Source organism: Oxyura jamaicensis, chromosome 3, assembly GCF_011077185.1.
Source record: "Oxyura jamaicensis isolate SHBP4307 breed ruddy duck chromosome 3, BPBGC_Ojam_1.0, whole genome shotgun sequence".
NCBI lineage: Eukaryota > Metazoa > Chordata > Aves > Anseriformes > Anatidae > Oxyura > Oxyura jamaicensis.
Genome location: NC_048895.1, coordinates 90,009,043 through 90,025,202, shown reverse-complemented (window position 1 = coordinate 90,025,202; position 16,160 = coordinate 90,009,043). Strand labels below are relative to the sequence as shown.

At 39.7% G+C, this 16,160-nt stretch overlaps 1 long non-coding RNA gene across 1 annotated transcript; it reads right to left on the bottom strand.

The window, feature by feature from the left end:
* Positions 1 to 7,789: 7,789 nt before the first annotated feature.
* Positions 7,790 to 12,586, bottom strand: LOC118165303. The gene is made up of 3 exons (XR_004749976.1): positions 12,535 to 12,586; positions 10,413 to 10,415; positions 7,790 to 7,817 (listed from the first exon to the last, which is right to left on the bottom strand). It is a non-coding gene; the product is annotated as an uncharacterized LOC118165303 (long non-coding RNA).
* Between the last annotated feature and the right edge of the window lie 3,574 nt (positions 12,587 to 16,160).

The window sequence follows — 16,160 nt, the reverse complement described above, 5'->3', positions numbered from 1 at the left end:
CCTTCAACATTCATTTAAATAACTATCTATAGGTATGTCCTATATTTCATGGCTGATCATATTATTAAGATTTAGAACCAGTATCTACGATCCATAGATTTTTACTGAGACATGTGAGTGTCTTGTTCAGTATTTCATAGAGTATGACAGAGAGATAACTTTTATGATGATGCAGATTGTTCTTTTTCCTTTCAAACACTTAATAGAAATCTTGTTTACAGGCTTTCATATCTGCTGGCAGAGACAAATCGTATTAATTCATTTCGATATATTCACATGGGCAATTCCAGTCATCCATGGCTAAAGAGGAAATGTTCTTGTGAGTTTCCAGGGACTATTAAATATGCAGGATCCCATTCACAGAAGAACTTCAATTCTTGTCCCATCTGTCATCTTTTCTGACCACTGTTGGGTGGTCGTGTCTGACCAACCAACACGCAGTCAAGCTGGATGGGAGCCAGAGGGATAAGCCAGAGGGAGAAGTTAGGAATGTAAGGGTTATTGTTTTGCAAATAAAAGGCAGAGAAATGTGTTTGAATAGACAGTGCTCCAGTGAAGCTATCTCCTGGCAAGCTGCCATGCTCACAAAGACTGTGTTTAACACTCTGCCTGAATGAGCAATGCTTTCTCATTTTCAGACTACCTATCATTATAATACATAGAGAGGAAAAGAAAGTGGATGTGGTCTCTTTTTCATAGCAGATGTACTGTAAATCAATAAAGATAATGCAATGTTTGTAAGCTGACAATCCATAAGAATTCTCCAGGTTTATGAAACATATCTGTTCAATAATTTTAAAGTAACTTCTCTCGCTATAACTAGATGAATATACAAGAAACAGTGTGCCATATAAAAGCTGCAGATGTTTAATAATATTCACCTGAAAATTTCTCATGAAATTGTGTTCAGGTCCAAATCTGAAAAGGCAAAATGACTGCTTTTAGAATTAAACTTACAAACTTAAGATACCTTCAAAGAAAAGTCTCTGTATCAGGGAAAGCAGAAAATAAAACAATAAAGCATAAGTAAAGAATAAAAGGTCACAAAGACACAAGTCCTGGTAAACAGTTTCTTAAAGTAAACATTTCCAAAGGACAAAAATAGATTACATTTTAGAATTAGCGTATTAAAACTTTTTGTGAACATAATAGAATAGTCCAAATTGGCTTAATCACACACAAACACACACACACACACACACACAAAAAAAAAAAAAAAAAAAAAAAAAGAAAAAAAGTGTGACTTTAGACAAACCTTTTTAGATAGAATTATCTTTAATGTTTTATTAAAAATATAATGCTTTTCAACTCCATTGTTTAGCGTTGTTATACCAACAAATTCCTTCCCTGATTCTCTGTCATTAGTAGAATGCAATTAAGCAATATTCATCAGGGCACAACCCTTTTCCATTTCACTTACATCATTTTTTTTTTTCTTTTGCTAACAGCTACACTGCTACCTTTGGATGATGGTTGGGATCTTCAAAAAATAAGAAGTCATCGTGGTCATGCACAATTTATAAATGTATTGCACCATACTGAATAATGATTTATTCACAATTCTGAGGCTACATGCATACAAAGAAAAGTTTTATGCTCCTAACTTTAAGAGTGAAAATGTTGTTAAAATGTTAGACTAACTATTTTCTATAACAAGCTGTAAAAACATCAAGGAATCTAGTCAAGGAGGTAATGCCCAAGCAGACTGTCACATCTCCGAAATCTCCAGTACCGTGACAATCAGAAAAATAATGAGTACTATTGTTTTGCTGGTGAATTAAAACCCCTGGGGAGAAGGGGTTTGGTTCTTTCTCCTGTCTTCGGGAAATTAAATTCTAATATATTTCTTCAATTTTTATGTAAAACTTCAAAAATGTTCTATAACAATCTTTTAAAAACATTATTTTCTATATATATTTAGTACATTTTGGAAAGATCTACTAACAACCAATAGTTAAAATATTCAATGCACTTCTAGGTCCTCATATGCTCTTCACTGAAATTTATCAGCAATTGTTTAATAATATTTAATAACCAGCGCTTTTCCAAGTATTCTGTCATCTTTTTTTATTGCCTGAGTGATTGGAAAGTTGATCAATGGAATTGTTTTTTTTTTGTTGTTGTTCTTCCTTGTGTAGAAGGCTTCCACTGAATCATTAATGGAACTTCTATCTACTGCTTGTACTTAATGTCCTTCAGGGGCTATGTCTACCACACCACATATTTTGTATCCCTCATTTCTTGCTTTCCTTTTTGTTAATGCATGCAACTGAACTTTATGTGGAACATCACCCCATTTTGGCATTTTCTCAGCCACAGGATTCCAGAGCACATTCCTTGTCAAAGTTTTGGAGACAGTCATATCCAGGCTGCCTGTGCATTTGATAGACTCTGTCTTTTAACACTTTTAATACAGTGCTAGGATAAAGGTTGGAACAGGTGATCTTAGAGGTTTTTTCCAACCTAAATGATTCCATGTTTCTAACACTATCAATATTTTGTGGTACGAAGATCACCTTTCTTATCCCTCATCTTTCTTTACTCTCCAGAATACTTGAAAAAACAGATGACAATACTTGAAAAAAGAAATGACACTTTTTGATTTTGAAAGCAGAAACTATGTGTGAAATTATAGACTTTTTACTAAACGCCTGTTATTTAAAAATGAGTCATTTTTCCATAGAATTCCGACTATTTATTTTTCTATTTATTAAATATCCACATAATTGTCTTGTTACTAACAAGAAAATTATGGGAGATTGTTCCTTCCTTGCCAATTGTTTAAAGATCCCTGGTGGGATCCCTCTTGAAGGATTAGTTTTTTCCACATAATGCATGCAACACATCATCTAAAAGTGATTGAGAATTAATTTTCTCTATATATATTTTCAACTAGCTCTTTTTCCTTGATATACCATTATAAATTAATCATACGCATCAGTAAAATGATTTGGAGCTCATCATACAAAGTAGACTTTCTAATGCTTTTATATTTTACTATCCATTCAGAAGATGTTTTGATAGTTAGCCTTTTCCTTCATTTCCTTGTGAGCAACAATACTATTTATTTATTTATTTATCTCGTCATTTCTAATTGTGTTATTCTATTTAATACATTAATATACTTGCAGCCACAATGGTCATATTTTGTCTCCTATTCTCTATTCTCAGCACTCCATCCTACTGCATCCTAATTATAGTGTCTTTGAGAATTCCCTGGCTAGGGCACTAGTTCAATTTTAACTCAGATAGAAGAGTGTCTCCCACTGAGTCAGTAACACTAAAGAACTTGCTATGGCACTAAAGTGTTCCTTGGAGGTCTCTGACTGTATTATTAATTCAACCTGAATCTGTTTAGCTTGTTAGGTCTGTCAGGTCAATCTGTCGTGGCATCACTGCCAGAATTTACAGAAAACTAGGACATCTGTCAGCATTTTTAAAGAGAATAATCTTCTACTGGATGAATGAAAGAGCAGTCAGTCTAGCAGTGGTAAACTGAAAATGTCTGTAATGAATAAATTAGGGTATAAAAATATTTACAGCAATCTTTTAGTTTTACCTGTGGAATGATATTAAAATATCTGTTAAAATATACTGCATGTGTAAATATAAACACAGTTGAAACTTTATAAGAAAAATGGTTTATTAATATCTTATACTGTGCATACTTACATTTATAGGTTTCAGATGACAAAGAATATAGATTTTTGAAAACAGTAAATTCATGTTACACATATGAAGTTACAAGCATTCTTTTAAAAAGACTTAATATTTACTAATGCACCTAAATTAAGCAGCCATAGTTTCAAAATTAGTAAGACCAGCTATAAATTTGATGTGAATAATCTTGATATCCTCTCTCTAAATTTGAGCAGGCTAAAAGATATTTTCCTTGTCATTTTACTAATACAAATACTCAAAGCACTCCTGCGTGATATGGAGAGTCTTAGTGATTCCTGTACAATGAAAGACCATTGATAAAATGTTGCACAAAACCTTAATAATGATGAAGATAATTGAGCATAATAATGTGTGAAGCAAAAGAAAAAGTGATAGTAGCAGGTCTTGCTGGAACAGGAAAGGTAACTTCCTGACACCTTGAGAAACAAGCTGTGACGATTTTATTTAGTAATGCTTGTAATAGTTAATAATTATGTGAACATCAAGTGGCCACAGTTTGGAGAATGACTCCAGTCTGCTAACCATGATAGAACCAGAATTATTTGGTATTTTGTACAACTCATTCCCTGAAATCAAGCTGCTTCTGAGATTCATGGTAACTTTTCTCAAGTATATGACAAACTACTTTAGCTAGCTTTGGAGCTCTGGTTATCATTGTGATACAATATATGAGCTCATATACCTTACAAAACCTTGAAATCCAGTGATCCTTCTCATCTTTTGTTGTAAAGTTCTAATACTTACCTCTTATAACAGCACTTTTTGTCAGAAATCTCAAGATGTATAAGAGAGGAAGAAAGTTTTATTTCTTTAAATAATTGTAGGAAATATATTCCTGAATTTCTGACAAATGAAAGCTGCTTTTATGTCCACTTTTTCTCTCACAGTAGTCACAATAGTCACTGCTTTGCAACACTGGTACATTGGTTATAGGTTCAGTACTGTCTTTTTATATACATATATATATATATTTCTTTTTGTGAGCTTGGATATTCAGCAAGGAACTCCAGATAATACCACTCAATTGATGAAGAGGCTCTTTCACTAGCTACTCTGACTGCAGCTGCTTTCTAGCAATGAGCTGCTGTAAACCTTATTTATCTGATATTATAGTGTTCTCATAGTCCTTGATTTTACTGTAATGAATAAAGGTACCATATCCCCAGGGCTTCCAAGCCATTATTTCTGATATAAAAGAGAATATGTAATTATCCCAGTTTCATTTATATTTTGTACTTAGTTAATATGTGAAGGATTTAAGCACCAAGAGCACATGAAATGAGACAAGAACTATAAGGGGAGCTTTCTTCTGTACATAGCTATAATGTTTTTATTATTATTATTATTTTTTAACTGCTTATCCATTTTTTTATTCTTGTAGTAAATTTTACTTCTGTAAAAAGCAAAAATAATTGTAATGTATGTCTAACAAAATGCACTATTTAAAAGGTTTTATTCCATGTTTACTCAAGTTTCATATTATTTTTTTTTCTCTGGATATACATTTTTTTATACATGGTTTGCTCTCCTTATCTCTGCATTTTAAAAATGTGTGTGGTAGTGTTATAGCATAAACAAAGCTGTAGAATTAAAGGAAGATAAAAGTTACAGGGTTGTTTTTGAAGTCTTGTACAGATATGTATGTCCTGTCCTCTTTTAGAAAAATTGTTATCACTTTGATAATGCTCTTCCAGGTTGCCTGAAATGAAAGGAGTTAAAAGTCTTTTCCTGAATATTGTTCAGTTGTATCACTGTTTTGGTGGAGGGCATTAGGGTCCAGAGGATGAGGGGAAGGTTTAAGGAAAATAAACATATTTTAGAATGTGCAAACATAATATAAAGCAAAATTTTGTCAAAGTATGCATAATTGTATATTTTTTGAGAACCTCTTGCAGTTATATTCTCATACATAAACATTCTTATATAAAATTATGAATGTGCAAAATATGCAAAGAATAGGATGAGACCTATTTTATTTAAAAGTGTATATGCAGTCCAGGTGGAGCAGCAGGTCTCTAACATTCCCATCTGAACTGTGGGGGGTTTCTTCTCCTCCCTGTCCCAAACTTTCAGGTCGGGAGGCTGAGTACCATGGGAAATAAGTGGTCTAGCTAGTAAAGACAGGTACAAAGAAGGCTTTAAGAACCTCAGCCTTTTTCTTATCCTCTATAGTCATGTTGCCTGCTACATCCAGTAAAGAATGAAGATTCTCTTTGGCCCTCCTCTTGCCATTAATATATTTATAAAAACATTTTTTGTTGTTGTTATTTTTAACTATAGTGGTCAGGTTGAGCTCGTGCTGGGCTTTGGCCTTCCCGGTTTTTTCTCTGCATATCCTGGCAACTTCCTTGTACTCTCCCTGAGTTTCCTGACCGTTCTTCCACTGGACATAAACTCGCTTTTTCTCTCAGACTCACAGCAAAAGTTTCCTGTTCAGACACACTGGTCTTCTTCCCCATCGGCTCATCTTATGGCACATGGGGACAGCCTGCTCCTGCGTCTTTAAAGACTTCCTTCTTGAGGAGCGCCCAGCCTTTCTGGACCCCTTTGCCCTTCAGGACTGACTCCCAAGGGAACTACTATCCCTACCACCACATCTCCCATCAGTCCGTCTCTGTTTGTGAACAGCAGGTCTAGTGGGTCACCTGCTCTGGTAGGCTCACTAACCAGCTGAGTCAGGAAGCTATCTTCCATGCATTCCAGGAATCTTCTCGACTGCTTCCTCAAGGCTGTATTGTATTTCCAGTATATGTCTGGGAAGTTAAAGTCCCCCATAATAACAAGCGCTGGCGACTGTACAGCAGGAAATAGTGGAAGTATATTTGTTCACTGCAAATAGTCAATGTGACCATTGCTTGAAAAATCTAGCCTTTTGAACAAATGCCAATGAAACAAACAAAATTAAAATTATATCAATATTAAGAACTCATAACACTCAATGGGGTAACATACCTTTACAATCTAGTAGAACAGGAATCAGTAGTCTTATAAGACCTCCTCTTCTATATCTCCAAATGAAATCTAAATACAACCTAATAGGTTCTGGCTTCTGACTTCATAGCTCTGAAGCAGGGCCAGAAACCATTCTTACTATATTTTATTATCACAGAATCATAGAATCATAGAACATCCCGAGTTGGAAGGGAGCCATAAGGATCATCAAGTCCAACTCCTGGCACTGCACAGGTCTACCCAAGAGTTTAGACCATGTGACTAAGTGCACAGTCCAATCGCTTCTTAAATTCAGACAGGCTTGGTGCTGTGACTGCTTCCCTAGAGAGCCTGTTCCAGTGTGCAACCACCCTCTCAGTGAAGAACCTCTTCCTGATGTCCAGCCTAAACTTCCCCTGCCTCAGCTTCACCCCATTCCTGTGGGTCCTATCACTGGTGATTACAGAGAACAGGTCACCTGCCTCTCCACAGTCCCCCCTTCAGCCTCCTCTTCTCCAGGCTGAACAGGCCCAGTGACCTCAGCCGCTCTTCATATGTCTTCCCCTCTAGGCCCTTCACCACCTTCATCGCCCTCATCTGGACACTCTCCAACAGTTTAATGTCTTTTTTGTACTGTGGTGCCCAGAACTGCACACAGTACTTGAGGTGAAGCTGCACCAGTGCAGAGTAGAGTGGGACAATCACTTCCCTCGACCTAATAGCAATGCTGTACTTGATGCATCCCAGGATACGGTTGGCCCTCCTGGCTGCCAGGGCACACTGTTGGCTCATATTCAACTTGCTGTCAACCACAACCCCCAGATCCCTCTCTGTGGGGCTGCTCTCCAGCGTCTCGTTGCCCAGTCTGTACGTATAGCCAGGGTTGCCCCATCCCAGGTGCAGGACCTGGCACTTGCTTTTGTTAAACTTCATGTGGTTGGTGATCACCCAGCTCTCCAATCTGTCCAGATCTCTCTGCAAGGCCTTTCCACCCTCATCCAAGTCCACAACTCCTCCAAGTTTGGTGTTGTCGGCAAATTTGCTCAAAACGCCTTCTAGTCTTACATCCAAATCATTTATAAAAACATTGAAGAGGACTGGCCCTAAAATGGAGCCTTGAGGGACCCCGCTAGTGACCATCCACCAGCCTGATGTGGCCCCATTTACCACAACCCTTTGAGCCCTGCCTGTCAGCCAATTGCTCACTCATACTGATGTTATCTCCACCATTAACACTGCAAATCACACAGGGAATGTTGCTAGTAACTATCTGTTGAGTACCATCTCAATGGAGAAGAAACTACATGAGCACTTCCTTATAAAAAGATATGGTGGCATTAGGGGTTCCAGAACAGGACTGCAGCCAAGCAACAAATGATATGGTAAGCTGCTCACTTAGCCAATAAGAATTGCTAAATTAAACACCTATGTTATCTGCTTTGGAAAGTATATCAAAATCAAAGGGATACCACTATTTAAGACTCACGACCATAAACAATTCTTTTGAGTTAGACTTTGTTACAACAAGGTAGGGAACCTAGTTGCAAATTACCATTCTTTTTTTCCTCATAATAGTATTTTTTTTCACCTCTTTTTATAGAATTGTGCAATGGCTGTAGAACTGAGAGATGGAAAAAATAGGAGCAAAATTTCTTACCTGCATTTCCAAATTTCCAGAGATCTTTTGCTTAATAAGAAATGTCTTCTGGAGAATCCTGTTTTCTCTGGAGTCTAGTATGCCATATTCTAACTCTGGATATACATACTGGCACAATCCAAGTAGGTGGATTTTAGTGAAAATAGAGAACTGCTAGAAAAATTACCTATTTTCTTTTAAATCTGTTTTCTTTTAGCATTAAATTTTACTGAGCAGATAGGTCCTTGCCTCTGATAAGAAAAAATCATTAAGTGTTAACAGAAAGTATAAACAAATGTAAAACGAAACATTAAGTATGAAATAGAAATGTACATTAGCTGCATGTCTATGTGAATCAAGATGTAAATAATACTGGTGCATTGATAGGTACAGTGTGGCAATGTTAATATGCTAGTCTGACTGACAGCTACAGTATGGTCGAGCTGAAACTTATGTATGTCCACAGGGAAAAAACTGTCAGCCACAGGAAACAGCAGATGTCAAAGTAAAAGAGAGTACTGGACAAATCACCAAGCCAAGATGTCTCTGTGGTACTTGTACACCAAGGCAAGTGAAGATATGATTTCCACTGAATGGTTTAAGGATATAAGATATATGTCCAGAAAATGGACTAAAAACTGTATCTAATTTGTGGCAAGTATTGGTACATACCATCATGTGTGCTGCAGATTGGGTGGGTTTCATCTTCCACTAGATTAATTCTACAATCTGTGGTCTACATTTATTTTTTCACAAATGGTCCTTCCGATTTTTCTGTTTTATTAATTTCTACAGTGCAGACCTTGGGCAACATATTCTTATTGAAAACACTGATCATTTATTCATATTTTGTTAGTTATAACAGTTGGTGCATAACTTCATTGACACTCGCAATCATTAAACACCCGTGACTTTTAAAAGACATGTCCTTTTTTCTTTGACCTTGCCAGAGTGGTTTAGGGTATTTACTAGAACATGACAGCTGCAGGTTCTTAAGCTGTTGTAAGACCTAAGTATGACTAGATACAAAACACTGTAAACTTATTGCGCTATAGCTGACTATATGTGTAATTTAAAGTAGTGGATATATTGCTACCTCAATGACTATCTTTATACCAGTTCTTCATAAGAGTTAATTTAGCACAATTAAAAGCAAGGCAGCCTCTGATTTCACCATTGGTGTTCAAAAGCTTAGAAGATAATGCTAAAGTTTTTAAAACTTTGTTTTCCTACAGTGGCTGTCTCTGAAGAGAATCATGTCCTACAGAATGTCTCTGCTATGTTCTACATAATACTGAGGGACATTCAAACAAAACCACTAATTTCCATGGACTCTTACCTGAAGAAACCAGACTCAATGTCAAATTCACATTACAATACTCTGATGAGGTACTTTTAGATATTCCATATGAGAAAAGTTTAATGTTATAGTATCAAATTTACTTACTTGAAGATATTTTATATTACATAGGATTTTGATTCATTAGAGTGCATCAACAATGCACTGAAATCACAACACAAGCACAATGTAACAATTGCAATATATGGTTGGATCACTATACAGACACGATTCCTATTACTGGTCTTTATATGATTACCATCACAATGCTGGGCATCCCCACTCACTGGGAAAGAATACATGGGTTGAAGCCAGCTGAAGCCTCTTCTCTTCAAAATTAATTCTGCTGGTTGTTCAGATTGTATGCTCTGTGTTGGGCTCAGCCACATATTAATTTTCTCCACTTTTTTTTTTTTATTATTATTTTTTAGCTTAGGTAAAGTTGTTTACATGGCCAGTTGATTCACTGTACTGATACAGACCTTTATCAAAAAAACAAGACCACCCTCTAGTTACCTCTGTGTGAAGTTCAGCTTCCTTTGCAACAGCTGTGACCACTCTTTGTATTCTTTCCTGAATAAAGCACATGTTCATTAGCACATCATCTCTGCCCATCTCCTCTCAATCTTCTTTCATTGTAGGGGTTCCATTGGTGGGTTATATATACTCCTGCAAGTAAAGCATATGCCTAATAATAATACCTAGGGGCTTGGGAGTCACTTTCAGGCTACAGCTTGCAGCACAGGAGAACAAAGTAGGCTGTGACAGAGAAAAAAAAAAAAAAAAAAAAAAAAGCAAGGCATGGGCCCAGACTGTGGGGAAGACCCCCTCTACAGAAGTACCTACTTATAAACACTCCTCCCCCGCTTTCTTCCCCTACTTCTTGAGGAGAGTCAGTTCAGGTTAACACAGAGACAAGTGGTCATCCTGGGAGACTCGAAAGCATTTCTTGCATAATATTTAAAACTATATTATTAATAAGGCTTGTTCAGAATTATCCATATAAGTTAGACTATTAAATTGTTAAAACTGTAATTGGGCTAATAATAATTTTTAGATCTGTATATATGGGTTTTTCATTTTTTTCCCCATAGTAAAATTTTCAGTGTAACATTCCTGTAGATTTTTATCCTTTGAGATATAGGTCATTAGTGTGTTAACTGGTAGGGCATTGCATTCAGTTTAATAACAATCATAAAAATAGAAATTCTGCAAACTAATTTTTTCATACCAAAAATTAAATGAAGCAAAGCATGTGCAAAAGTGAGTACCCTGAATGTTAAATTTTCATACTGCCTTTCCACTGAGGCAGTATTTAGGAGGAATTAAAGTCAATCTTATATTTTCTTTTAGATGTAATCTTATTTAAAACGTGTCTAGAGGACTAGTTCTGCAAACAATTTCTTTGCCATCTTGTGAAATGATGCATTATTAGCTGTTGATCAAATAAAGTATATGTTAATCTTTATTATTTTGCTACAAGACAATAACATATTCTCTATGTTTAATAAGTTGTTTCTGAGTATTCATAGTACATTTTTCATTAATGTATGACTCAATGACAGAAATGAAAAAAGTTAGAAAAAAAATGATTAAGGCCTTTTGAATTCAATGTATATTCTGAAAAAGCTTTTGTCTTTTCTGAATCAGAAACTTATGCCTCTGTAGATAGTTATAAAACAAATTACCTTGCATAATAATAGCACGCAATATATAATAAATATATTAGGGATAAAAACCCAATTTTCACCAAGGCACAATATTAATATGTCTAAGCTGGGTGAAAGTCAAAGCAGTTCCCCACACAATGTATTTTTTTCCCCTTTTTATAAAGCTTACACAAGGTAAACACTGATGTAGATATTAATCATAGAATCATAGAACCTTAGAACATCTTGAGCTGAAAGGGACCTACAGGGATCAAATCCAACCGCTGTCTCCACACAAGACCAACCAAAAATAAAGCAATATGAGAGTGTTGTCCAAATGCTTCTTGAACTCCAGCAGGCTTGATGCCATGATCACTTTCCTGGGGAGCCTGTTCCAGTGCCCAACCACCCTCTCAGCGAACCTTTTCCAAACATCCAACCTGAACCTCCCCTGATGCAGTGTCATGACATTCCCTTGGATCCTATTGTTGATCACCAGAGAGAAAAGATCAGTGCTTGCCTCTCTGCTCCCCCTCAAGAGGAAGCTGTAGGTTGCCATGAGGTCTCCCTCCAGTCTCCTCTTCTCTAGGCTGAGCAAACTAAGCAACTTCAGCTGCTTCTCATACATCTTGCCCTCTAGACCCTTCTCCATCTTATTAGCTCTCCTTTGGACACTCTGATTATGTCCTTTTTACACCATGGTGCCCCAAGCTGCACACAGTACTTGAGGTGAGGTCACACCAGAGCAGGGTAGTGTGGGACAATCACTTCCATCAATCAGCTAGCAATGCCATGCTTGATGCACCCCAGGATATGGTTGGCCCTCTTGGCTGCCAGGGCACACTGTTGACTCATACTCAACTTTCCATTGACCAAGATGCCCAGATCCCTTTCTGTGTGGTTGCTCTCCAGTTTCATATCCACCAGCCTCTCTCCAGGTTGCACCTGGGAAGGGGCAACCCTCTACCTGCAGCCAGGGTTGCCCCTTCCCAGTTGCAAAATCTGACACTTGCTGCTGTTATAAACTTCATGCAGTTGTTGATTGCCCAGCCTTCTAATTCATCGATGTCTCTCTGCAAGGCCTCCTTATCCTCGATGGAGTCAAAAAGTCCTCCCAATATAATATAATCTGCAAACTGCCTCAGTACACCCTCTAATCCTACATACAAATCATTTATAAAAACAGAGAATTGGCCCTAAAATGGAGCCCTGGGGAACAACACTGATGGAGTGCCAGCCTCATGTAACCCCATTTACTCTAACCTTTTGTGCCCAACCCATCAGCAAATGACTCATACATTGTATGATGTTTTCATCTAGCTGTATGCTGGGCATTTTGTCCAGAAGGATATTGTAACAAACCATATTGAAAGCTTTATCAGCTGTATTCCTTTGGTCAGTTGGGTGACCTTGTCATAAAAGGACAGTTTGTGTACTCATACCGGCAATGACCAATGACCACTTTGTCCTTCAGGTGTTTTTCAGTAACTCCCAGAATTTAAGGGGTGGTGGAGTGGCTCTTTATATTAGAGAGTGTTTTGATGTTGTAGAACTTGAGGCTGGGAATGATAAGGTGGAGTCGCTATGGGTTAGGATCAGCAGAAAGGCCAGCAAGGGAAGCATCCTGGTGGGGGTCTGTTATAGACCGCCAAACCAGGATGAGGGGATGGATGAGGAGTTCTACAGGCAGCTGGCGGAAGTTGCAAAATCGTCAGCGCTTGTTCTTGTGGGGGGCTTAACTTCCCAGACATATCCTGGAAGCACAACACAGCCCAGAGAAAGCAGTCTAGGAGGTTTCTGGAGAGTGTGGAAGATAACTTCCTGACGCAGCTGGTTGGCAAGCCTACCAGGGGAGGTGCCCCGCTAGACCTTCTGTTCACTAACAGAGAAGGACTGGTGGGAGACCTGCTGGTCGGGGGCTGTCTTGGGCAGAGTGACCACAAAATGGTAGAGTTCTCGATACTCGGCAAAGTCAGGAAGGGGATCAGTAAAACTGCTGTCTTGGACTTCCGGAGGACTGACTTTGAGCTGTTCAAGACACTGGTTGGCAGAGTCCCTTGGGAGGCGGTTCTGAAAGACAGAGGAGCCCAGGAGGCCTGGGCGCTGTTCAAGAAAGAAATCTTAATGGCTCAGGAGCGGTCTGTCCCCTCATGTCTAAAGACGAGCCGGCATGGAAGAAGACTGCCCTGGCTGAGCAGAGAGCTGTGGCTCGAGCTTAGGAGAAAAGAGAGGGTTTATAATCTTTGGAGAAGAAGGTGGGCCATTCAGGGGGACTACAAGGATGCTGCGAGGCGGTGCAGGGACAAAATCAGAAAGGCCAAAGCTCATCTGGAGCTCAATCTGGCCACTGCTGTTAAGGACAACAAAAAAAGTTTTTATAAATACATCAACACAAAAAGGAGGACTAAGGAGAATCTCCACCCTCTACTGGATGCGGGGGGAAACTTAGTAACCAGAGATGAGGAAAAAGCTGAGGTACTTAATGAATCTTTGCCTCAGTCTTTAACAGAAAAAACAGTTGTTCTCTGGACGCCCAGTACCCTGAGCTGGTGGAAGGGGATGGGGAGCAGAATGTGGCCCCCACAATCCACGAGGAAATGGTTGGTGACCTGCAACAGCATTTGGATGTACGCAAGTCGATGGGGCCGGATGGGATCCACCTGAGGGTACTGAGAGAACTGGCAGAGGAGCTGGCCAAGCCACTTTCCATCATTTATCGGCAGTCCTGGCTATCGGGGGAGGTCTCAGTCAACTGGCAGCTAGCAAACGTGATGCCCATTTACAAGAAGGGCCGCAGGGTAGACCCAGGGAACTATAGGCCTGTTAGTTTAACATCAGTGCCAGGGAAGCTCATGGAGCAGATTATCTTGGGTGTCATCATGCGGCAGTTGCAGGGCAAGCAGGCGATCAGGCCTAGTCAGCATGGGTTTATGAAGGGCAGGTCCTGCTTGACGGACCTGATCTCCTTCTATGACAAGGTGACACGCTTAGTGGATGAGGGAAAGGCTGTGGACGTGGTCTACCTTGACTTCAGTAAGGCATTTGACACTGTTCCCCACAGCATTCTCCTCAGGGAAATGGCTGCTCATGGCTTGGACTGGTGTACACTTTGTTGGGTTAAGAGCTGGCTGGATGGCCAGGCCCAGAGAGTTGTGGTGAATGGAGTCAAATCCAGTTGGAGGCCGGTCACCCGTGGAGTCCCCTAGGGCTTGGTACTGGGACCAGTCCTCTTTAACATCTTCATCGATGATCTGGATGAGGGGATCGAGTGCACCCTCAGCAAGTTTGCAGACGACACCAAGTTAGGTGCGTGTGTCGATCTGCTCAAGGGTAGGAAGGCTCTGCAGGAGGATCTGGATAGGCTGGACCAATGGGCCGAGGCCAACGGTATGAAGTTCAACAAGGCCAAGTGCCGGGTCCTGCACCTGGGGCACAACAACCCCAAACAGAGCTACAGGCTGGGAGATGTGTGGTTAGAAAGCTGCCTGGCAGAGAAGGACCTGGGAGTATTGGTTGACAGTCAGCTGAATATGAGCCAGCAGTGTGCTCAGGCAGCCAAGAAGGCCAGCAGCATCCTGGCTTGCATAAGAAACAGTGTGGCCAGCAGGTCCAGGGAAGTGATTGTCCCCCTGTACTCAGCTCTGGTGAGGCCGCACCTCGAGTACTGCATTCAGTTTTGGGACCCTCACTACAAGAAGGACATGGAGGTGCTTGAGCGAGTCCAGAGAAGGGCAACGAAGCTGGTGAAGGGTCTGGAGAACAGGACTTATGAGGAGTGGCTGAGGAGGCTCAGGGGTGACCTTATTGCACTCTACAGGTACCTGAAGGGAGGCTGTAGCGAGGTGGGGGTTGGTCTATTCTCCCACGTGCCTGGTGACAGGACGAGGGGGAATGGGCTAAAGTTGCGCCAGGGGAGGTTTAGGTTGGATATTAGGAAGAACTTCTTTACTGAACGGGTTGTTAGTCACTGGAATAGGCTGCCCAGGGAAGTGGTTGAGTCACCATCCCTGGAGGTCTTTAAAAGACGTTTAGATGTAGAGCTTAGGGATATGGTTTAGTGGAAGATTTGTTAGCGTTCGGTCAGAGGTTGGACTCGGTGATCTTGGAGGTCTCTTCCAACCTAGACTATTCTGTGATTCTGTGATTCTGTGAATAATATTCTCCATAATTTTACCAGGCACTGAAGTGAAACTGACAGACTTGTAATTACCAGGGTCTTATTTCTTGCCTTTCTTGAAAATTGGAACATTTGACAGATTTCCACCAACTGTGACCTCTCCAGATTCCCAAGACTGGTGAAAAATAATTGAGAGAGGTCTTGCGATGACATCAGCCTTCTCTCTGAGTACCTTGGGATGAACCCTATTAGGCCCTATAGGCTTATATGCATCCAGATGGAGCAGCAAATCTCACACAATTTCAGGCTTGGCTGGGAATTTATCAATATCATAGCCACAGTCCTCCAACTCAGGCCTCTGGGTGTCCCAGTGCCTATCATCTGTGTTGGAGACTGTGGTGAAGAAGGCATAAAATGTCTCTGATTTGTCTATGTCCCTGTTTGTGAGCAGACCATCTGATCAAGGAATGGACCAATGTTTTTTTCTCGTCCTCCTTTTGCTGTTAACATAGTTCTTTTATTAAACAAACAAAGAAACATACAAACAAAAACACAATAAAACAACAACAACAACAAAAAACTTTTTACTGTTCTACACAGTACTGGCCAGCTTCAACTCTAATTGTGCTTTGACCACACAAATTATCTCCTTATAATGGTGAACAACATCTCTGTAGTCCTCCCATGTTTTCTGATCTCACAGTTACCATACACTTTCTTTTTCTGCCAAGGCTCTAGAAGAAGATCCCTGCTGAGCCAAGCTGACCTTCTGCCCTGCCTGCTTGACTTCCAACATTTTGAATTTGG